The sequence below is a fragment of the Apteryx mantelli genome, chromosome 3 (assembly GCF_036417845.1).
Source record: "Apteryx mantelli isolate bAptMan1 chromosome 3, bAptMan1.hap1, whole genome shotgun sequence".
NCBI lineage: Eukaryota > Metazoa > Chordata > Aves > Apterygiformes > Apterygidae > Apteryx > Apteryx mantelli.
In genome coordinates this window covers 79499397-79522016 of record NC_089980.1, presented here as the reverse complement: position 1 = coordinate 79522016, position 22620 = coordinate 79499397, and the positions used below count along the sequence as shown (strand labels likewise).

The 22620-nt window shown below is 37.4% G+C and overlaps 1 protein-coding gene across 4 annotated transcripts in view; it reads left to right on the top strand.

The window, feature by feature from the left end:
- Window positions 1-22620, top strand: part of CENPW (centromere protein W) — a 139337-nt gene that overhangs the window by 24529 nt on the left and 92188 nt on the right. The window lies entirely within an intron of this gene.

The following is a 22620-nucleotide window of genomic DNA, read 5'->3' as shown; positions in this document are numbered from 1 at the left end:
ATTCTAGGTGGACAACAAACAGGTTTGTTGACCCAGAGTTTTCAAATTTTAACTAGTGGTCCATTTGGAGTTGGGTAAATTTGCTTGTTTTTAGATTGCTGCAAAGCCACAAGATAATTGCGTATCCGTGCTATAATCTTTCCATTTTATGATTATTTTGTTCTCTATAGAGATGGAAGAAGGAGATACTTGCAAAACAAGATGTTTTTCCAGAAGTGCTTTAATGAAATTAAACCTAAACATTATACATTTTCAATAAATTTCATTTCCTGAAGATCCTTTCACTTACTGTCTCTCTCTTACTCTGAAAAATATGCTTTGGTAACTGTAATAGAGGACACTTCAATTAATAGCTCTTGCTTTAAATAACAAAGATTGGTAGCAGGATGTTCTTGGTTCGGGGACTGAGCTCTGGATCTTGCTTTATTCAAAAATCTCAATTCTTGAGCTCTGTATTGAGATGGATATCCAGTCATAAGAGATTAGTTTATTTGATGATCCCCTATTAAGAGTTTGCCCTTCTGTGCTTTACTTCAACTTGCATATCTTCCTTGACTTCCCTGGGGCACTGGAAAGTGCAAGAAAGAAAGAAACATAAATTCTGAATCTGATCTGGCTTACTCAGGCAAATTTCCCATTAGAAAATACAGTTTTTAATCATAGGTATTTAAGTGAAGTAAAATACTCCATCATCTAGCATTCTTAAATGCAGTACTAAAATTGTGATATGCTATACCATTCCTTTGGATTTAAAAATATCAATAAAAATACTAATGTTTGACGCAGCAAAATAATTTTCTGATGTTAGACTTCGGCAGCTTTGTGTACTATCATAAAGATTAAGTAGATGGCTTAGTTATAGCTCATCATTCCTGGAGTCTGCTAAACTTGTAATTTGCTGAAGCTGCAAAACCTTATACCCATTTTGAGGTTTTCATGGCTACTGTAACTAAACATATTAGATATAGCAGAACAGTTGCATTAAAAGCATTGCTGGAAGCAAGTAGAAAATGCTATAGTGTCCTTTTCTAAAGAAATTACATCTGCATTACTTTCCAGTGGGCATACAAAAGTAATGGATTATAATACCTATCATTAATTAATAAAATGGATTATATAGCTATCATTATAGGTATTTTATTTGGATAATGATTTTTTGCCTTTTAGAATTATTTAAACATATTAAACAGGAACTCTAGTCATATAAATGCTGGCTGAAACATTTCTTTTAACTCTCCCACTTTGATAAACTCCCATAATCAAATCAAATGAAGTTTTCCTGAACGAAGGAAGTGAAGCTGCATCTTTCCAAAGCTCTGAGTATGTTTTTTTCAAAGAGAAGGGAAAGCTTTGGGTTAAACCCTAGTCATTATCTCGCAAATGCAATGCAAAGCCTTTCTGCCAAACAGGTGCAAGAAAATAATTGGGCACACTGAATTCTCTATGATATGTAAATCTTCTGTTTGCAGAAGTTGACATATTTTGTAGTGGGAGATTGGTCAGTCAAGCAAATAGTAGTAGTTTGAAAATATATTTGAGGAACTGATGGCATGGGAGTCAGTAACGAAGGATAAAAATTATTGTTTGGTCACAGAGGCAGTACTGTTGAAATAAGAGAAAGAAACATCCAGTAGAAGAAACTAGTATGGTCTTGCCCTGATGGAGTTTAGGAACAGAAAAGCACAAAGAGATGAAGCAGCCTTGAGTTAATGTCATAGATTTTCAGTAAGTTCAAGAGGCAGGGGAATAAGTCAGGAGAAGGCAGTAGGTTAGTACTTAGAGACAAGTCTGCTTCAATCTTTGTACAAAAAAAATTTTTGATTAAATTATATACAGTTTATATAAGAGCATTCCCCCCCCCCCACACACTGCCTTGAACATTCATTATTTGTCATTTGACTGAAATTCTAAGTTCTGCTCCAGAGGAAAAGCAGGGGCATCATAATACCATAAAAGAGAGGATTACTTTGCTTGGTGTTTATGAGAAGTATTATAAGAAGATTCATTTCCTTGATTTTTTCAGTCCAGTTTCCTAGATTTTAATTGATCTGATAGATATGGTCAGAGTCTATATCAAAATTCATAGAGACTTGGTTGCGTGAGGAATTTCCAAACATTTTAGTTCTAATTTTCAGACCACCTTTCTTGAATTTGTGGGTATGGCTGAAAAATACATATTTTTCAGCAAAATGTTAACCTTTCAATCAGACCTGTGTACAGCCTGCAGAATTAGGCCCTGCTTTAAAAGGGGAAAGTATCTTATCTCCTGTTACACTTAGCTGAAAGTAAACCAGAAAAAAATTCAACTTTAACCATTTTAAACCAGATGATCCTTTTCATCTGGAGTAAGTTTATCCTTAGGGGGACTACACAGCACAGCCCTTAAAGTAATACCTCATTAAAAATCATGTATTGAATAACCACATTTTCAAAAGAAGCATTTCAACTGATTGCAAGAATACAACTGTCCTTGCAAAGTCAGCATGCAAGGGGGGATCATGCAGATTACGACAGACATAACAATGTGAGCCTTTTGGGTCAATTTAAGGAAATGGCAAGAGTCGTAGTGGCTGGTTGCGCACCTATTCAGTGAGACCACATAATCATTTCATCCTGATGATATCATTTCATCAGCATGCTGGTATATAAGCTGCTTTTTCCTCCACACATTTTACTCATCTAGTTATAGCTTTCTTTAGACAAGTAAAATGATAGCTTTTTCCTCAATAGCAGAAAACAAACTAAGCTAAACAAGATCCAATTTGCTGTGCAGTAAGGATAAGCTGATGAATTATTTTTCCATCAAAAAATACAGTGTGACAAATTCTCCCTCTTATGGACTTCCAGGAAAACCAACAACAACAACTTGTTTTTAAAAAGCTGCACTGTGCATCACTTGAAATAGTCAAGATTTCTCTGCAGGGTTGTCCATGTACAATTGCAAAGCATCTTATTGCTTTAACTGATTTGTTAATTTTCAGGCTGAAAAAAACCAACAACCAAGTTTGCTTTCTTGTAGCCACACCTACTAGTTTATATCGGAGGCCAAACTCCTTTCCCTCGCTGCCCCACACACAGACTCTTCCACAAATTAGAAAACCTAGTAGTATATCCTGACTGCAGAATGCAATGCCATGGGGAGATGCATTTGGGCAGTCCAGGTGTGTCAGCTCTGCTAGGCTGTAGGGTTTACACCTATTTGGGAAGCTCTCTCTTTTTAATTTATTTTTAATCCAACCAGATATTTGATCTCGTTCAGTCTCCTGCAGTACAAGGATTAGAATGACTTGTAGGGATAGGGAAAAACTGGAGAACTATCTCAACTAGCACTGCTGCCAAAACTCATGAACCTACAGTGAGAAAAGCACAATCAATTAATTCTGGTTAAGTTCTGTGCTAATTTTACATTGTTTATACTGGTGTCAGAGTTATCTTTTGAAGAGATAGTTTAGGTGTTGTACCATGTGCATCACTGTGTAGTAGATGGAAAGTCTCTAGCCTGTATAGTGATATACAGCTCACCATACACACCCACACATAAAGACGGATAAACAAGTCCCTGCATTTTAAGTGTCTTATCTGGGCAGTGCTAAGAGTTGTCAGCCTTCTGCAAGGGAGGCTTGGCCCTTTCTAGTACTGAAGTTTATGATTTCTCATCCCAGGCAGTTTTCCAGCTGTGAAAAAGCATAGGGCAAATATGCACATACTATGCAAATGAGCAAAAAACACATCACAATGTTATAACTCATGAGAAAAAAAGGTTAGTGCAGTGATATTTCTTTACTCTTTTTGTATCAAAATAGCTGTGAATGCAAATAGTTATCAAACTAATTTTTGTGGTGCTGCAAAAGATGATGATGATGTTTATAAAGTTTATAAAGACTGTAGTCATGGTTGGACCATGGAAAGAAAGACAAATTGCTTAGAAAGAAATGGTAGGAAATTCTGTTTATTTTCAGACTCTGGAAACTAGGCTCCACCTTACTGCTTTGGTTTAAAGGTAATGTAGAAGAAGAATTGAAAGTGAATTATCTTTCCTGTAGAACAAGGTGACCTGTGAAGAAAAAAAAAAAAGACTGAGGAGATTGAACTAGATGAATTGGCTGACTAACAAAAGGATATTCCATATCAAATACTATTTTTTACTTTCTTCTAAATGAATTTTGTAATATTCATATAGTGTCCTTTCTAAGAACTTTACTCTTAAGGTAATGTGTAAAGTCTTTCTGTTTTTGTCTTCTGATTCAAAATATTTTTTTGTCTGCTAACTTCTGCTGTTTAAAAATAGGGTTATACTCTGCTGAAAGTCAAACTTCTGTGTTATTACTGTTTTTGAAACTTTTGAGCTGGTACAATTAAAGTATTTGGAACATATATACTTCCAGAAGAGGAAATATTGTTGAATAACATCCACACATAAAGAGAACTACTTTGTAACAAAGTTGTGCTTTTGCTAATACTAAAGAACAAAGTCAGCAGGTATTAGTGAGTCATAAATTCTAAAGAACTGCACAAAGTAAAATTAGATCAAACAAGACAATAATAGAGGGATGAAAGACCTATAGTGAACTTTTATGAAACAACATTACAGAAGTCTCTTCAGATATCAATATGAATATTGTCTCTCACAGTGAAATGATATAGGCACCCATTTGTGAAGGTATCAAACACTATTTCAACACACAAATAATTATTTTGCTTAAGAATTCTGGCTAATCATTCATTTAAATGCTTACAAGAGAAGAATAGGTCCCACTTGCCACTCACAGAAATGGCGGTGGGACATGGCACATCAATTCAAACACATGACTCCAGGAGGAACCTGAAATTTGATTCCTTTTTTTTTTTTTTTTAACTTGGATGGGTAAACCAAGATAAATGGCATAGAGTTCAATGGAGTTGCAACAGTGTACATTCGGATACAAAATCTGGTCGAATGTTTCTATAAAAAATGAGGAAGCAGAAAGCAGCCAGTGGTGTACCTTTTGTCCTCATTTGCAGACACGTGGATTGAGAACTTGCTCAAATGCTACCAGAAACTTCCTTACCATAGGCAGCAAAGTCTGTATTTTAATCTCTAAAGAACAATGGTCTCTTGTTTGTGGTTTCAGCCAGTTCAGCTGCTTTGAAAATTTCTTGTGGTTGTAAGGAAAAGTGTTTAAAAACTATGGCTATTGCTGTTATGACCTGGATTTAGAGGGAGGGGAGAACATGATGTTGCCTGTGGCAACTTTCTTGCTCAGCACTATTGACTATGAGTCAGTGAAATTCTCGTCCACTGCTCTGGAGTTGTAAGAGTTCAACCAATAAATCCAATAGGACTACAATCTGCCCTTGAAAAACTGGGGTTTACTCTGATGAAAGCCAGAAAAAGTGAAGGATGCAGATACAACTCCTTCTTTTGCCAAAGGAATTTGTGAATGTGTGTCTGATAGTAGATTTCACCCAATGCTGTGGTCAGACTGTGCCATTTTCTCCAGTAAAGGGTCTCTTCATTGGTCTTTCTTGGATATATTTTCTGAAACTCTATTTGAAACTAAGTATTTAAGTGACATGCTGGCCATCCTTTCACCGTTTTTGGAGCATTCAGAGGTATTATAAGGGTTTTGCTTTGACTTCAATGGGTTTAGGAGTTTATTGCAAGTCCTTAAGGTACTTAGGTGAAGCAGTGCTTAGTGAAACACTGCCTGCTTCTTAAATGCCCTACTATGGTGTGGAAATTTCAGACTCAGGTTAGGTGTTCAGGCTTTTTAATCGTTGCTGTGGTAAAGTTAGGCACAAAGGAAGTGATCTTGGGAAACTAGATTCAACAAGGAGTTGCCTGAGTTAGCTGAGAGCAGGATCTAGAAGTTCTTTCTTCAAACAGAACAAATTCATCAGAAGAGACTGAGAGAGATTTGCTCATCAGTGGCCTCTAGTCGACCATATAGGGCCATCAGCTGGGACCAGGCAGACTGAGATGAAGTTCCAGTTCCACTTCAAGAACAGTGGAGACCTCATCAGCTGTGGCTCAGCTTCACATATACGGACCAGCAGAAATTCAGTTTCCTCCAGGACTAAGTGGCAGCTGGATTGTTGGAGAATATCAAAGATGCCAAAATTGTAGCTTAAGTGTGTTAAGCAGGGAGGCAGACACCCATGTACTATGGAAGATCTAAACCTAAATGCTGAAACCTACTGAGTATTTAATCTCATCAGCAGAAATGCTTTGCAAACTCTGCTGCTACCTTTGAGTGAATTTGTAGACTATGAGTGTTTGTTATCCCAGCAAAAATGCATGTAGCCAAGTACTTGATTAACCAAATGAATCTTTATGTCCATTACTACCTCCAGTTTGTACTGCTATTTTATAATCCTGGAGAATTATTTGTTTTAAAACAATACAGTAAGCCATTTATTAGAACTATAATTTACAATCTTTGCCACAGTACGCTGTAGACAAACGGTGTTACTGGAAGAAACAGCACATTGAGGAATTATTTCCAGCTTTTTGTAACACTTTATTGCTCAGTTTTTCCATGCAAATGCTGTATATATACTGTCATCATCCACACATTAGGATTTGGAGGTTTATAGGGAAAACATCAAGTGTTGGGTAGAGTCCCAGTTATATGAATATGGGATAATGTTCTGTGGGGTGTTATCGCAAGAATTTCCCCACAACTATGCTTATAGGCTGCATATTTATCTAATTTGCTCAAGGCAAAAAGAGCTGGTGTCATCATTTGTCTTGGAGGTTTTCTCATTGTTATATTACAGCTCAAGAAGACAGGAAAAAATAATTTCGACCTGAGGAAAAGCTGAACAAAATGTCATGCTTTCTTAGGGAACATGGCTAAACCTTTTAAGGCTTGTGGAATTAGATTTAGGAACTCCATATTGAAATTTGGTTTTCTTAGAAATGGTTACACAAGTCACCAAAATAAAATAAATTAAAATTTAGACTTTTTTTTTAGTAGGAGTCCTATTCAGTCACTATAAGGTTGGGTGGATAATTTATACCACATAAACTTGTGAATTCAGCTTTTATCTTCTCCCTATTAAAATGTTATCGGTGAGTTCCCTAAGATTTTTTTCAAAGTTTATTTGTTCTAGATTAGCTACGGAGTATATACTCCTGTTGAAGGCCCTGCTTCCTACACCTCTTCCTCTCTCACAGATCCAATGACAGTAATTAAGTTTTAGAAGATGTATGTCTTTTTTGTAATATGTTATCCTTGTTAGTGATACTAGTCTCTAAGTTGTTTACCAACTATCATTTTCATAAACAATAGTTAAGTTAAACTTTTTATTATCATTTCAAGAGGTTCCTACTCCCCACTGTTTGATACTGTCCCTTTGCTTGTCAGAAGTTTTCAAGTCCTCCATTACAGAACAACCACATTAAAATTTGCATTTGACGTTTGACTCAACTGTCAGGCCAAGAATGAGTGGATGTGAAATGGGAGATTATTGAAGGGGATCTGCCACCAACAGAGACATTTTCTATTCTTCCAGCAACTGATTCACTTAGGAGATTTCCAGCTGCTTGTTCCGACCTTTCTTTCAGGAGGTTTCTGAGAACTTGTTTGTTTACTGTTTCAAATTGATAAATTTCACACAAAAATTTAACAACCTCGGATTTTATTGAGTCACATTTTCTACTGAAACCAGCCAAGGCTAGATTATCGGGAGTTAGATTGTACTGGCCTTGTGAGGTACACAAAAGGGCAGAGACACCATAAAAAGGAATTTTTTTTCTCTGTTTCTTCACATGTATTTCCAGAACAGAAGTACTGGGCTATGTTAGGAGGAGTGTGGCCAGCAGATGAAGGGAAGCTATAATTTCTTCTCTTTGGTGCTGGTGAGTGTGTTTATCCAGTTTAGATAGGAAATTAGGGATTTTTTTTACTAGGATGGTAGTGTACTGGGACAATTTGCCCAGAGAGGTTGTGGAATCTCTGTCATTGGAGGTCTTCAAGATTTGGCTAGACAGAGTGATGGGTGACCTGACCTAGTGTTTATAGTCCACCTTTGAGCAGGAGATTGGACTTAGATGACCTTCAGAGTTCCCCTCCAAACAACATTTCTGTGATTCAAAGTCCTGACTACGCAACCTTATTCACATGGGTGAACAGGTGAATTGTTTCTACTAGTGAGACTTATCACATATATAAGTGTTCACAAATGTAACCAGGATTCTCACAGCTGGAGCCAGAAGGTGAAAGGGCTCCATGAACCTAGTACTGCTGTCAGTCACGCTGGATATAGTAGGCAGGAATTTTTTTTTTTTTTGGGGGGGGTATCATCTCTATCTTAGCGTTCTCCAGCCCTAGCGAGAAGTAATAGCTTTATCCATGTGGAACGTGGGGAAAGGAGTGAAATTTGTTGTGCAGTCCACGCTGTATAGTGGTTCTCTCCAGCTCCTTATAACACTAAATCTCTGATCCTTCTGCATATACCTTGCCATATCAATCTCTAAGGCTGAGAGAATAGTTTAATCCTTCTTTCTATGCATGTGTTGCTTTTGCTGAGGAGAAGAAAAATAGTGTCTCCATGGTCCTATCTGAAGTTCCATAATGGGAATCTTTTTCCCACTTCTCTGGCTGTTCAGAGGCAGCACTGGCGAAGAGTTTAGACAGCAGCTATTCAAACATGACAAACAGCAGTTGGGTAGCTTCTGCACAGTGATCTTTTTTCAGCCACATCATGAAAAGAACCCAAGTTATTCTTGGCTGTCCTCTTCACAGTGTTCAGTTTCTGCTTTTGTGCCTTCGCAGAGCAAAATCCTGAGAGGAAGAGTAGGGAAAAGTAGCAACTCTCAGGTTTATTACCAGAGTTTCTGCAGTCTGGCTGAACAAACACAAGCATTTTTAGCAGAAGTATGCACAGATAAAGCACATTTTAATAGGTAAGTATTCTATAAACCAGAATTTTTGGGTCTGTCTATACCCAATTACTACCATGTAATATCTCAATATGTCAGCTGGCTTTGAAAAAATTTGGCTTGGTGGTTGAAAGCTGCCTAATATCTGTAAACAGGATGTGCCCAGCATTACCTGGATAAATGTCTCTTGCCAAAAAAAGGATTTGTGCCCAAGGATTAGGTGACAACAGTTTGGGACAGGAAACTAATTTTGAAAGATGTTAAAAAGAAAGGAAGGATTTTGAATTATACAGAGTGGTCCAGGGCACAGTAACTAAGAAGAATAACAGATTTAAATGTAACATAGGAAAATTAGGCTGAATTACAGGATTTTTTTGCTAACAGTCTACTAAGCTGTAGAAATTTTTCCAGGAAAAGTGGTAGAATACCCATCCTTTGGGATGTTTAAACAGAGACTGGACAAAGCTCTTTAAACCATAAAATAAGGAAGAATCTGGCAATGACCTGTGAGATGGAAAAAATGAACAAATAGCTTTTTCTATAACTAATTTCCACAATTCTATGAGAACCTAATACTAAATAGTTAAAAAATTAACTGATGCAGAAATATTGTTGTAAACAGAAGATTTATCTGGAACCACTGACTGGGTTGCCAGTAAATCAGTTCCATGGCTGAGAAAACTTTTAAAAGAAATTTCTACACCATAAAATTGTTCTTAGTTGAAAACAAATAAAAGAATTATTTTTAGAAAATTGTTATTTGAATGCATGTTTTTCTCCTTTGCCCAGTAAAATAGTGCTTTTTTGTTTCCTAATGGTAACCAAAGGAAAAGGTGATCTCTGAAAAATCAATGTCATTTTATGAGAAGAAAAAGAGACTTTCAGAATACAGATATAAAGGTCTTTGTCTGTGTTCACAGTATATGTGGAAAACCCTCATGAACGTAAACAGTATTTAGATCCTGGATGGCCACTGTGTGAAGGAGTGAGATGGGGGCGGGCCTTAAACTTACAGAAGGCTGCCTCTAGCGATATGATTTTTTTCATAAGAAAGTCTAAGTGAAGGGAAAGTTGGCATTTTGAAATATCAAAATAAATACAGTGTTAACTTTTGTGTGTGGGAGGAACTGGTGAGGGGCAGGATACAAATATTCAAGAAAATAATGGTTACTGCAACTGTTTTGGGAATCAAAATGTCAAAAGGTTTTTGACTAGGAGATGAAAAGTAGAATAACACTTTATTGATTTTGTATGGAAGGTCTTCAAATACTTGTATTTTGCATTACTACCACAGTTAGATGGTATTACCTTTTGTTCCTTTCCTGGGCTCTGTGTTAAATAGAGCTCAGCTCTGCCAAAGATTTAGCCCTGAATTTCCTCTACCAGAATGAAAAGATCACCAAGATTTTTTCTCAAAGCTCTACGAGGTAGTGGTCCCAGCACACTATTATTTGTGAAATGTTTTCAATTTTCGCGGTATGTATTGAGACCATTTTGGCCACAGTTAGTATATTTCAGTCAACCAAGGAAATACTCCTGCTAAAGTGAAAGAGTGAATTCTCCCCAAGGCTATATGCATCTCATTACCCATGATTTCCATTAAAGAAAAAAATAACTAAAAACATAACTCTAGAATTAAAAAATAAAGTCAACCTTTCTGTCACTTCAGCCAGTCCACTATTGAAAGAGACTCCTCTGTGCATTTTCACATCTCCGGCCTAGTGGGGAATAGAATTTTAAAGGGTTTGAAACTATTAGTTTAATAATATTAGAAGGTTCTACAACCACTTTTATTGTGAGTTAGAGGATATTGACTTTTCTTATGATTTCCCTGTTCCAGCAATCTATTATTAATTAAAACATTGTGTGCCACAGTCCTTTTCCAATTCCCTCTGCCATTTACTTTTCAGTTGGCAATTTTTTTTATGTATTTGGTGATGACAAAACCATTTTATTCTCATTCTTGCCATGACAAGCAACCAGCTCTATCCGTAAGGGAAATCTGAATGTTTAAAAAGAAATTAGATCTATCTGTATGACCATGTAAGCTGTCCAAATTGCAAAGCTGGTTTCTCTAAACCTTCTGTAGTTAGATTTTTGTTCTGAATCACTCTCTGAAAGAGCCTTTTCTCAATGTCCACTTTGGATAGAACCAAAATAAAAAGAAAACTTAAACTGGAATGACAACAATACAGGTGAGAATTAGGAAAACCTTTTAACACAAGAATTATGAACTGTTGGTTGCCTTGACAGGTTGTGAAGCTTTTACCAGATTGGCATTTTATAAGGACAGGTTAGACTAATCTCTCTTAGGAAGAAAAAGGTAGTTGTTGTTCTTGCTTTGGGGCAAGGAATAAGCTAGATGACCTCTCAAGGTCCTTTCCTATTTTTGAGTGAACCTATGGGCCTAAGTCTTTTAATTGACTGTAAATCAAACTGCTGAGTGGGCTAGATGTCCAAAGCTGGGTGGTATGAATACTCTCCATGCAGGCCTCATACTTATTAGACTCTGTTACTACACCGTGTCGTTAAATTTCAAGGATATTTGCTGAATGCAAAGTGTGCTTGTCATTCATCTCTAGAGGCTGGTTCACACAGAATACAGCAGCTTTCTTTTATTCCCAGTTACTCCATTCACTTCTAGTTACTTCAAGTGGCAGAGATTTGTACTAAGCAACCAAAAGTTCCAGCTGTGCTATAAAGCTGATATGGTTTCATGGTTTTATCTGTTTTTCTTCAGATATCGCAAGTTTTAAAGAAAACAAATACAAAAAGAAATATTTGATTGTAAAGGCAAATAATTATAAAAAAATTACATGCCAGTATATTCCTGGGGAATTCTAAGGCAATCTTCTGTGTGGGTTATGATAATCTTCATGTACCTGAGTATGTAATATTGTTTCCAAAAGTTCTCTATCAGTTCAGTAGATTGAGTGGAACTGCTCTGGAAATGAATCAGGCTTGAGCAGTGACTGTCTAAAAGACCTTGCAGAAGTTGGAAAGTTGCCAAAACAGAAAGCATAGTTGCATTATTAAGCTGTTTGTATGTTGTTATAAAGAATTGGATTCTATTTTTTTCATCTACTGCAAAAGGATAAAATGTTGGATATTTTATTCATCCCAAATCCTTTGCATGTGGTTACTATATCTGTATGACTCATTTTCTCCTCATTTGACAGGAGAGCTCTGCTTTGCAGAAAAGGTGAATACTCATATACATCATTGGAATCACTGATACCTGTGCTTTCAATCTATGAAGTGCTATGCCATGCCTGATATTTTGACAAATTTAGCCATGAGTGTCTTAATTTTGACATCAAAAATCAGTAGTTTTTCTTTTACACCTGTGTCTCTGACTCAGTTGTGTGAAAGTAAACTCTTATACTAGTAATTTGGGCAGCATTCAGATACCACAATGATAAGCACCATAGAAGGGCTTATGACGCAGAAGGATAGCCTTTTAAATTCAGCATCTAACATTAAGGTGCCTATTGCAGACAGAGAAGTATAGTATTAGCACATGTTTTGTCTTTAAAGCTACTATCTCCCAGAGTAGACATTGCATAGAAATCCATCTACCTTTCTGTAGCTTATGTTCCTCCTTTGACTCACTGAATTCCAAGAGAACCCTGATCAACAGCAAATGTTATTGAGAAAAGCAGTGAGAATTAAATAGATATTACCATAACAGAAGCTAAGGTTGCAGCCGTTTTCAGTTATCAACTCTTTTGTGCTCCACCTGTAAGATGGGGAAATTGTGTTGGGAGTGTGTTGAGTTTACTCTGAAAGCAAAGGCATATGCCTGGAGGAAATTAAGCAGGTTTTGAGTTGTAGGTCATCTGAAAATTACCCTGAACTGGCATCTGTCTAGCATTTTCTTATTCTTACCCAGCTAAAAGTAGTTGCCTAATATTCCTTTGCACTGAACATACTGGGAGCACAAGAATTATTCTATCTTTGACTACTTGCTTCAATGACTTTCAGAGTGGTCTTTTAAAACCATTGTGATAGGTAAGCGCTTTGTTCTTGATGGCCATGCAGAATTAGACTTTGAAATGAAGCTTTTGGTCTAGGAAATTATACAAGTGGTCTCACAGTATGCTGGAGGGCATGGAGTTTGCCCAGGAAAGGACATATATAAGGTAAGCCAGAGTGGGAAACAGAGCCCAGGAGTTCTGATGAGCACCTCCCTGCTACTTGCCCATGGTCTCTTTGATGCTCGCTACTGAGAGCAGAAAGGATAATTTAGTAATCAGGGGTATTTGTCTTCCCAAGGAACATAGCAAATGTATGCTAATGTGGCAACTGTGTGCTAATTTCAGTTAGTTTATATTCCCACTACCTTGCTTATCTGAACTGCCTGCTTATACAGACTAGAAATAGAAATGTTTTTTGTGAAAATTTATTATTTTAATACTTTTTCTATCTTTGGGTATTAGTTGTGTGAAAGACTTACTGTATCATTTTTAAAACACACGCATACACATACACACACACATATATAAGAGCTTGATTTAAGTGACTTCTTTTTTCTGCCATGTTCTCTTCTGAACAAGACTATCTGTACTCATGGAAGCAATTGTGTAAGACATGGTGGTTACCACCACTAACGTTGCTAGCTTCCAGTCTTCAGAAACAGCCTTTTCTGCGAATCCTGACTTGATTAGTCCCAGGAAAGCTGTATTTTGTCAGATTTCTTGGCTGATTCTCTTCCTGATGTGACCTCTCCCTTTAGACGTGTCAGTGACATTGAGTTCTAGTGCAAAGCGTACTATAAAATAGTGGGATCACCACAATGACACCATGGCAGTGCTCCTCTAAGACAGAGAAGATTTTCTTAACTAATGAGTTAACAAGATCATAGATCAAAAATAAATTGGGACAGATTCTGTTCCATATGCTGGCCTCTTTGTGCCTCAGGAATTCAGTTGCATCTGGCCAAGTGAAAATTTCTCAGCAGAAGAGAGCTCTTAGTAGATGTTAAGTTGGCATAGCTTTGAATATTACCAGGCCCAGCCTATATAATGCCAGAGGATGCAGAGGATAAGACTAGAGTGCTACCGTGCTCCAAATGATTTCAACTGACAGATTGCCACTTCAAGGCCTTTGTCATTTGGTGTAGGTTAGAACAGCCTGAGGGTTGCTCTAATGTACCCTGACTCTGTGGCAGATGCTGGCAGAGAATAATAGAGTCATAATCAGATCTTCCTGATTACCCACTTTCTCTCCTGCCCTGATCAGCTCTTGGCCACAGCAAGAGCTGTGCCTTCTGTGGACTCAAGAGTTGCTTTCAAGACAATTGTACCAATGTTCAGTATAGTGGGTGCAAAATTAGGGATCAGAAGTGGAGCTAGGTAGGATAAAGGGTTTTTTTGTCTTGCAAAAAGTATGTAGATAAAAAGGCTATTTTCTACCTTGATAAAAATCCAAGGATGTTTTCAAATGGTTCATGAATAGTGAAAGAACAGAGAGTGTAGACTAGCCCAGAAATTAGGGCATTCACTTGAGATGTAGAGACTCAGTTTTTCCTGCTTCTGACCAGGTAGGTGAATTAGATTTTTCACATACCCTGTCAAATGCTTTTCTTTAAGTGAAGGAAAGATGCTAGGTATTTTTTTATTATTTTGCATAGAATGGTGAAGAAATCAGATTTATCCTTTGAACCAAGAAAGGACACAATCTTCCTGCTTTCAGCAGTGGAAGGTGGTTAGGAACAAACTTCAAAAGCTTCCACATTTTGTTTAGATAACTGTGACATATACTGAGAGGAGGGTTTGTTAATCTCAGCTTTCTCCTTTCTTTCACTGACTCCATCCATCCAGGGTGACTCAGCTCCTTCCTGCTTTTGATGCCAATTTCCAAGGGTTTAGTGGAGTCTCTTGGGCTTACTTTTTCCTCTGCTTCAGGCATCAAGATGCCTTTTGTTCCCTGGTTCTGTGCAAGAAGATCTAGGCTGTTCAGTCTAGTACATTATTTTCTGCTTTAAAATCCTGTGGTTCTTTGATTTCTATGCATAGCACACATTTTAGAGTGTACTCAAGCCTTAGAAATGGATGAAAATAAGCATTTTGTACCACAGGGTCTATACAGTCTCATATTTAGTAAGCAGCACAATTTACTTCATAGGGAACTAAGTTGGTCAGTGAGTGAAATGAGCTGGAGAGCTTCTGGGACCATCAGCAAAGCAACCAGGCATGGCCTGAAGAAGACCAGTGGTCAGAAAGGACCAGCTTTTCTCAGCTGTAGTTCTCCAAAGGAAGGTATTAATTGTCCTTTGCCGCAGCACACAGGAGGACTCCCTGTGCTGCTGAACCCCAGGCTGAAAAACTAATACATGTTCATGCATCAGCTACTTTTGAAAAGACCCATATATTTTATAACACATCTATCATCGAGCCTAAGGCTCTATACTTCTCAGTCCTCAGTGGGGATTGCAATAGTAGATTACCTTGTCCATCAGAAATCTAGTAAATTTTATTAGGAGTCCTTTTTAGCAGATCATGATTCAGGCTCAATTTTAATGTAAGTTTTCTTCTTTGGATTTGGATGTTTAAAAGCTGGATAAATTATGAAAAGCAATAGTGCAAAGAGTGATTATGTCTCAAACTGACAATAAATGGGAAATGGATATTTTAGGGTAGAATTTTGTCCTGAATAAAATTGTGTAGAAATATTTATGCAGAGTGAAAAAACAGAACAAATTCTGGTTTCCCACAGAAATTTTATATTGTTTCATGCAGCTGAGAAGCATTTAAATGTCTGATTGCTTTGTAAGAGGGAAATTGTGCTGTTTAGGAAGGAAGTGAGCCTAGAAGCTTTCATTTAGTCATACTGAAAATGTTTGTTGCAATAAAACTATAGGGTCAGATCAAAACATTCTAGCACCTAAGGTAGGTCTTAGATGAAGTTTGACTGTCAAGATACAAATTTCTATCCTGCAAACTGAAAACTTAGTTGAATTTAATTGTCTACATTTCCAGAACTAGTCCAGTCCCAACAGAGTTAGTCTGCTTAGCTCTTAGCTCACATCTGTGCCTGTTTTTGGAAGAGTTAAAATGACTACGCTTATATTAGTAAATTAGACTGTGTTGAGAATGTTCCTGGACCTGGTAACTCAGTCATCTAAGTGTTAAATTGTTAGAAAGGTTAGAAAGGTGGTTTTGACTTGGACCAGCTCGCAGTATCTCAAACAATTCCTGAGTGCAGTATGGATTTGCAGAGTCTAAAGATCATTCAAAGATCTTAGGCATTTGGCTGTGGCAAGCATGTTTTGGAAGATGAGAATTTAGCAGTATGGCTATAGGCTGCTTGATGACAGTTGGACTCAGTGACAGAAAACAGTCCCAAGCACATTTGATTTATTAGTGTAGATGTAGCCAATGTGTTTTCTATCTGTCTCCTGAGAGGCTTAGTTTGGTAGGTGTTGCTAGAAAAAGTAAATACCTCCAATGTTGGGATCTTCAGAAAATGAAATTATAGTTGTCACTTCATTCCCACAATGTTCTATTTTCCCCTCTCCCACAAAAGTAGTTCCCAGTAGGCTATCCTGGTATGAAATACCTATTCAATTCCTTCCTGACTGAGCTCCTGAAGGAATTCCAGTCTGCATTCCCCAGCTGTGAGGACTCAGGACAACCCTCACACCAGCCTTTTGTGGGAGGAATTGGGATGCTGAAGCTGAGACAGTCTTCACCAACTTTTTGGACAAGCATCACAGAGCAGAAAATAATTTGTTCCATCTGAGAGAGAACATAAAGGCACATAGGCAGGAGTCTGACACGTAGCAAAGTGAAGAGAAATTTTGCTATGTGTTGGGAAGACTAGGGTCCAGACCTTGCTTCCAAGACTGTTTCTGTATTTTTAAAATCACTGGGAGATGGGACTGATGATCAGGTCTCTCTCCCTAATACAAACCTTGAACATATGGGAGTTTCTGTTACCTTCAATAACCCTTGTAGCTGATGCACAGTACCTTGGCCCTGGGTTTGACTTGTGGCCATGTCCATCTCTCCTTAGCTAAAGAAGAAGTTTCCTTCACAGAAATAGGTAGTTAGGAGAGAGTGGTACAAGGTCAAATGTCCAAAAACTCCTAGCTGGCACTTATCCAAAGTTAAATTTAAATACTACTGCTTAGCAATGTCACAGACACCTTTTGACTGGTTGGGTTTGAATGTTCAGCTCCTTTCAGCAAACACACAGAACTCAGAATCGTTAGTAGGTGCCTTCCATGCTTCTTGGGACAAATCCTATTGTCTTTATTTAATTAAATCTCACACAGAGGGTGATGTCCTGCCACACTGCATGTCACATGCTGCACATAGTTTCACTCTTTCTCTCCTAGAGTGCTGAACAGCATGAAGGTTAAAAGAGTGAGAGAAAAAGAAAAGCCAAAAAAATAAATCAGATAAATCAGATATTGGTGATGTTGGGGTTGCTTCCAGTGTGATATCCAATGAATCTGCCTATCCCTAGTTAAACACTGTGGAAGCACACTATAGTAATCCATAAGTGCTCCATCTTTTCCTGATCTGTGGAGCTGATATCAGAGACAGCTTTTTTTTTTGGAATATATTTCTGAAGCAGATTTCTCAGTGGCAGTGTTTTCACGCTGAAATTCATGGGAATGGCCTTAAACAGATTCTGTTCTGAGATAGGCGAGTGCTCGAAAAAGTAAGGTAAAGCACTGGTACGCATTTCACAGATAAGTTGACTGCAAATCCTAGCACGTGTTCCAAGAAATTTACATTTGGATTTCAGCACAACAGCAGTTACAGCAGGGGCTATCTAACGCTTCTTGGCAGGGAATTTGCTTGATACCAAGGTAAGATGTGCCAAGGTCAGCTTGCCAAAATACTGAAAATTGAAAAGTCTGAAAAATGTGAGAACCAAGAGCTCAGCGGTAAAGCTGGAGTTGCTACGTATGCCTGTGGAGGTGCCCAGCACCCGTGCTTTCCATTGAAATCAACAAGGGGATTGAGGGCTCAAAGCACTACAAAGTCACCTCGAGTTTCAGAGGATCAACCCCAAATGGCGATGACTGTATCTCTTGCAAGCATCCTTAGAAACAACTTTACCTAATAGCTTAGTGGGTCGTTCTTAGCAAACCAAACTGCACTAAAAGGAATGTCTCTCTGTGGGTTTTTACAGCTTATGTAACATTTAATTGTATAAATGTACTAGCACATGTTAATCTCTGAATTCTGGCTGAAGTCTTTTGATTTTTTGACCCAGCTGTCTGGTTCACACTCTGTACAATTTTCCACTTGTGGTCTAGATTGTAAGTCAGTTAGCACTCACAACAGGTATTCTGTTAAAAAGCATTTGTTTACTTCTGTCTAAAATTAAACCCTTTTCAATTTAAAACTGAAATTAGGACTTGGAATGCTTTACATATAGTCTTAAATGTTGCCTTGTTTAACGGGATGTTGGTTTGTCCTATTCAGCTAAAGCCTGGAGAGAACACAGCTTTCATTATGTGTTATTCTTTCCAGTAGACTTTTAACTCATACAGTTTGTCTGCAAATAAAAAAATACAACCTAAAAAGTGAAGAAAAATGAAACTAATTTGAAACCATGTGTCTTTAAATTTTTCCATGGCAGCTGTACATCATGTCATACTCTTCACAACATGATAGTCTAATGTGTACTATCCATGTCTTTGAGTTTGACCCAGATGAAACTGGTTGCTTAGCTGCAGCCACAGGGCCCCAGGGATGGGCCAAAAAAGACAATAAACATGCATCTCTGGCTCCTTGGTTGCTTGAGTGACTTTGTATCATCGGACCTTCAGTTTAAGAAGGAAAACAAATTCTGAAATAGTAGTGTCTCCTGGATTTCTTCACCCAGCTCTGACTGCAAATAGTAATAAATTCATGTATTTACTGTATCACTGAGGCCCACTTTAAAAAGTGTTTACTCTGTGTTTCCAAGAAAAAAAGTTGTACAAGTGGTTACTATGACAACCACTGGCTCTGAAAAAGCATTTAGCTTTATAACCTTTTGATTCTCATTTTAAATCATCCTCCCAAATTTTGTTCTAATCTTAATTTAACTTTGTGTGTCACAGTGACAGGCTGGGAGAGGATTTCTCTACCAAGGGAACAGCTTCAGTTTAAAATGCAGTACTTCATACCTTTGCAGGTGGAGTCACATTGCAAGTAGTGACAAGTGTGTTAAAATCTCTGGGTATGCAGTTTATACCTTTCAGTCTATGTTACTCTGATCAGATGGGATGCAGAGGACGTAGTAGTTATTGAGGTCAAAAAGAAAAGGAATTGAGTGCCTCTAGCAGGCATTTATTTTTACTAAGATGGTGGACTGTGGAGCTATTTGGGAGAGCTCTGTTCAGCAGATTGAATTTCTTTGTATTTCAGTTTCATGCTAACTTGCAATATTTTGTAGATTTGACATCATAAGTCCTAGCCCTGAAACAAAGCAAAGTGAGGAAAATTGGTGGTAGGCAAACATATTATCATTTTTAAAGGTATATCTGGATTTCTTGATTAGTTCTAAAGCTAGAATTCATGTTTTAGGGCCGAGTTGTTTCATCCTTTCTTGTGACTAGTAGCTCTTGATTTTTTACTGACACGGTTGTGTCTTTACTACAAACCAATAGTTGAAGTAACGCTTCATGATTCAGGCTTCTACTGCTGACTGCTCTCTTCCTGCAAATGCTTTGGCACTACTTCTACTCACCAGTGGATGACTTGGATCCATAGGAAGGAAGGAAGGGAGGGATGGAAAGAAAGAAAAAAAAGGAAAAAGAAAATAGAAAAAGAAAATAGAAAAAAGAAAAATAAAAAAGAAAGAAAAGGGGAAAAAGAGAGAAAGAGAGAGAAAGAGAAAGAGAGAAAAAGAAAGAGAAAAAGAAAGAAAAAAGAAAGAAAGAGAATAAAGAAGGAAGAAAAAGAAAAAAGAAAAAGAAAAAAGAAAGAAAAAAGAAAAAGGAAAAAGAAAAAGAAAAAAAAGAAAAAAGAAAAAGGAAAAAAGAAAAAGAAAAGCAAAAAGAAAAAGATAAAAAGGAAAAAGAAAGAAAAAGATAAAAAGGAAAGAAAGAAAAGCAAAAAGAAAAAGATAAAAAGGAAAAAGATAAAGAAAAAGAAAAAAAAGCATGAAAAAGAAAGAAAAGAAAGAAGGAAGGAAGAAAGCATAGCTTGCAACCTTTGGAAAAGATATATTCTCTTTACTTTCTAGTCAGCCTGCCAATATAGCTAATTCTGCTGAGAATATCTACACTCTAGCTGTGTCTGGAGATGTCTGCTTAATGCAAGGCTGATTTCACCTGTTCCCATTTTTAAAATCAGTTTTCTCCACATACATATATGCACAACAGTGTGTGGACTCATTGTTTTCTCTAGGAAGTGGACTTTTGAGGCAAAGACGAGCTAGAAGTAAATAACAGCTGCCTTTCAAAGGCTTAGTGACCAAGTCTGGACACCAGCTTACACAGCTGACATTACCTAATTTAAGGTTTTCTTTTAACCATGCAAACAGTTTTTCATTTGCTAGAAAAAACTAATTATGATCAGATGTCCAGAATTCCCCCATCACAACCTAATTAATATCTTTAATTACAAATAAATGGGTTATGTGCCCTAATGTTTCCTTTCCTCTCTCTCTCTACAGTGACTGGGCACCACACAGGCAGTAAGTTTTCAGCACAAGGGTGGTATCTGGTAGGGCACTTGTGAGGAGATGCGGGAACTGTCTTTAGTAGTGAGCTGGTTCAGTTTGCCTTCCTGTTGAGGTTGTTAAAAAAAGACCTGCTAAAGTAGACATGACAATCTTTTGCACTGTGGCACCAGTGGCACACTTATGTGAGTCGCTGTAAAGCTGCCTGATGTTAATGCATTTGCCACTACTGATTTAGGCTGAATGTGCTCTTTTATTTATACATAAATATGCAAGTATACATATAAAACAAATAAAGGAATAATACCATATGCCCAGTCTCTACCATTCCCTTACTGGGCAGCACTGTTTATTCTGTTAGTTAGTGAATATTATCAGGACTTATTGCATTTTTTTAGATAAAAATATTAAATTTTTCAGTGTTAGTATATCCAGTTTATGAAGAAAGGGAAGAAAGATTGCTATTAAAATAGCCTTTTAAAATTATGTTTCCCAAAGGAAAATTAAGGATCCTGGAAAATGTTTCAGTCCCTTTCTTGTACCATAATCTAATCCTGAAGGATGCTCTTTGATTCTCTTCTGTAATACTTTGTTTTTTTCCCTCTTGTTATTTTATTTTACTTATTCCCACAGCCAGCTTCAAATGACCTCAAGAACACAGGGCAGCTAAAAGATTGCTTAAACTTCTTAATACTTTTAATCCTTACTTGTTATAATTTGATTACTGAGACAGATTTTCTCTCTGGGCCTCATATTAAATCACTTTCAAGTTGAAACAAACCAGAAATCCTTTCAACTTAACAGAGCTTGTATTCAATATGAGCTAGTCAGATGTAGCACAGAGACCATAGGATGTTGCATCACATACTTCCCGGGTTTTAAGTACAAGGAAAGCAAAGTCCAATCAATGTTACATATGAACTAACCTTCATAGAGTATCTTATTTTCAAGAACAAGCATACATAAGTATAGTTTTTGAACTGTATGCATGCATATAAATATGTATGTATGCATGTAGATATAGGATTATAAACAATAGAAGGAACTTTTTTGATAGTATAACCTTTGGAATTGTAATGCCTTTATTGTAATAAGAATGACCCTAAAATGCTTTTCTTTCATGAAACTCATTCCTTACCTCATCAACTATACCAAAAAATATACCTTTTTCCATGACATCTGTTCAATTAGCTGCACAACATCATTTAAAAGTGAGGAATTTCATATTTTCCTGGGAAAAATGTGGTAAAACAACATCACTTGGAATTCAGCAATAAATATGACATAATATAATGAAACCAATGGCTTCATCACAATGAAAAGTTAATGGTTTTGCCACAGAATTTAATCCTGAAGCTTCTGCATGAAAATGCTCCTGAGATTGTGGGTTTGTCTACCCAGCTTATCTGGTTGATTAGAGCAAAGTGTAAACATACCTTTCTTAACTTTCTGATGCTCAAATGCAGTGGGCTTGCAAGGTTCAGCTCAAATGCAAATCTTAATCAGAGTTGCATTTGTTAAAGAAGGACTGACGAAAAGAGGTGTCCAGGAAGGGAAAAATTCAATGAAAAATTAAGGGGGTTCATCTGCTGGAGCAATCTTGGGGGGGGGTGGGGGTGAGGAATGGCAGAAGTTAAAACTTTGAGCAATAGCCTTTAGGTAAATTAGTTTTAGAGAGATTAATAAGGCTCTCAATTAACAATCATTTGAAGATAAACTTTCACATGAATGTTCCTCTCCCTCTCTGCTGACCTCCTTAATCATCACCCCGCCATGGGTGCAGGATCTGGGTGCAAGGGAGGACCTGTAAGCTTAACTCTCAGTGCTGATGACCCCCTGAGGCTCCGATTGTTGTTTCATCTATAGAAAACCTATTTTTAAAAACCAAAAAGCTGTAGTGAGAACCTCAGATTTCTAATAAACTGCCTGGAGATCGAACTCCTCCCCTGGTCGCAGAGGGCACTAACACCAAAGTGCCGTGCTGCAGTGATATTCGGGAGGGCGAGGCTGCGCATTGCTGCAGTGTGCTCTCCTGGTCATCTCTGACTTTATGCTGCAGCTGGAGTGGGTCATTCTGCCTCTGAACACCAGCTGTAATGGCAATATATGTCACGGTAGAGATC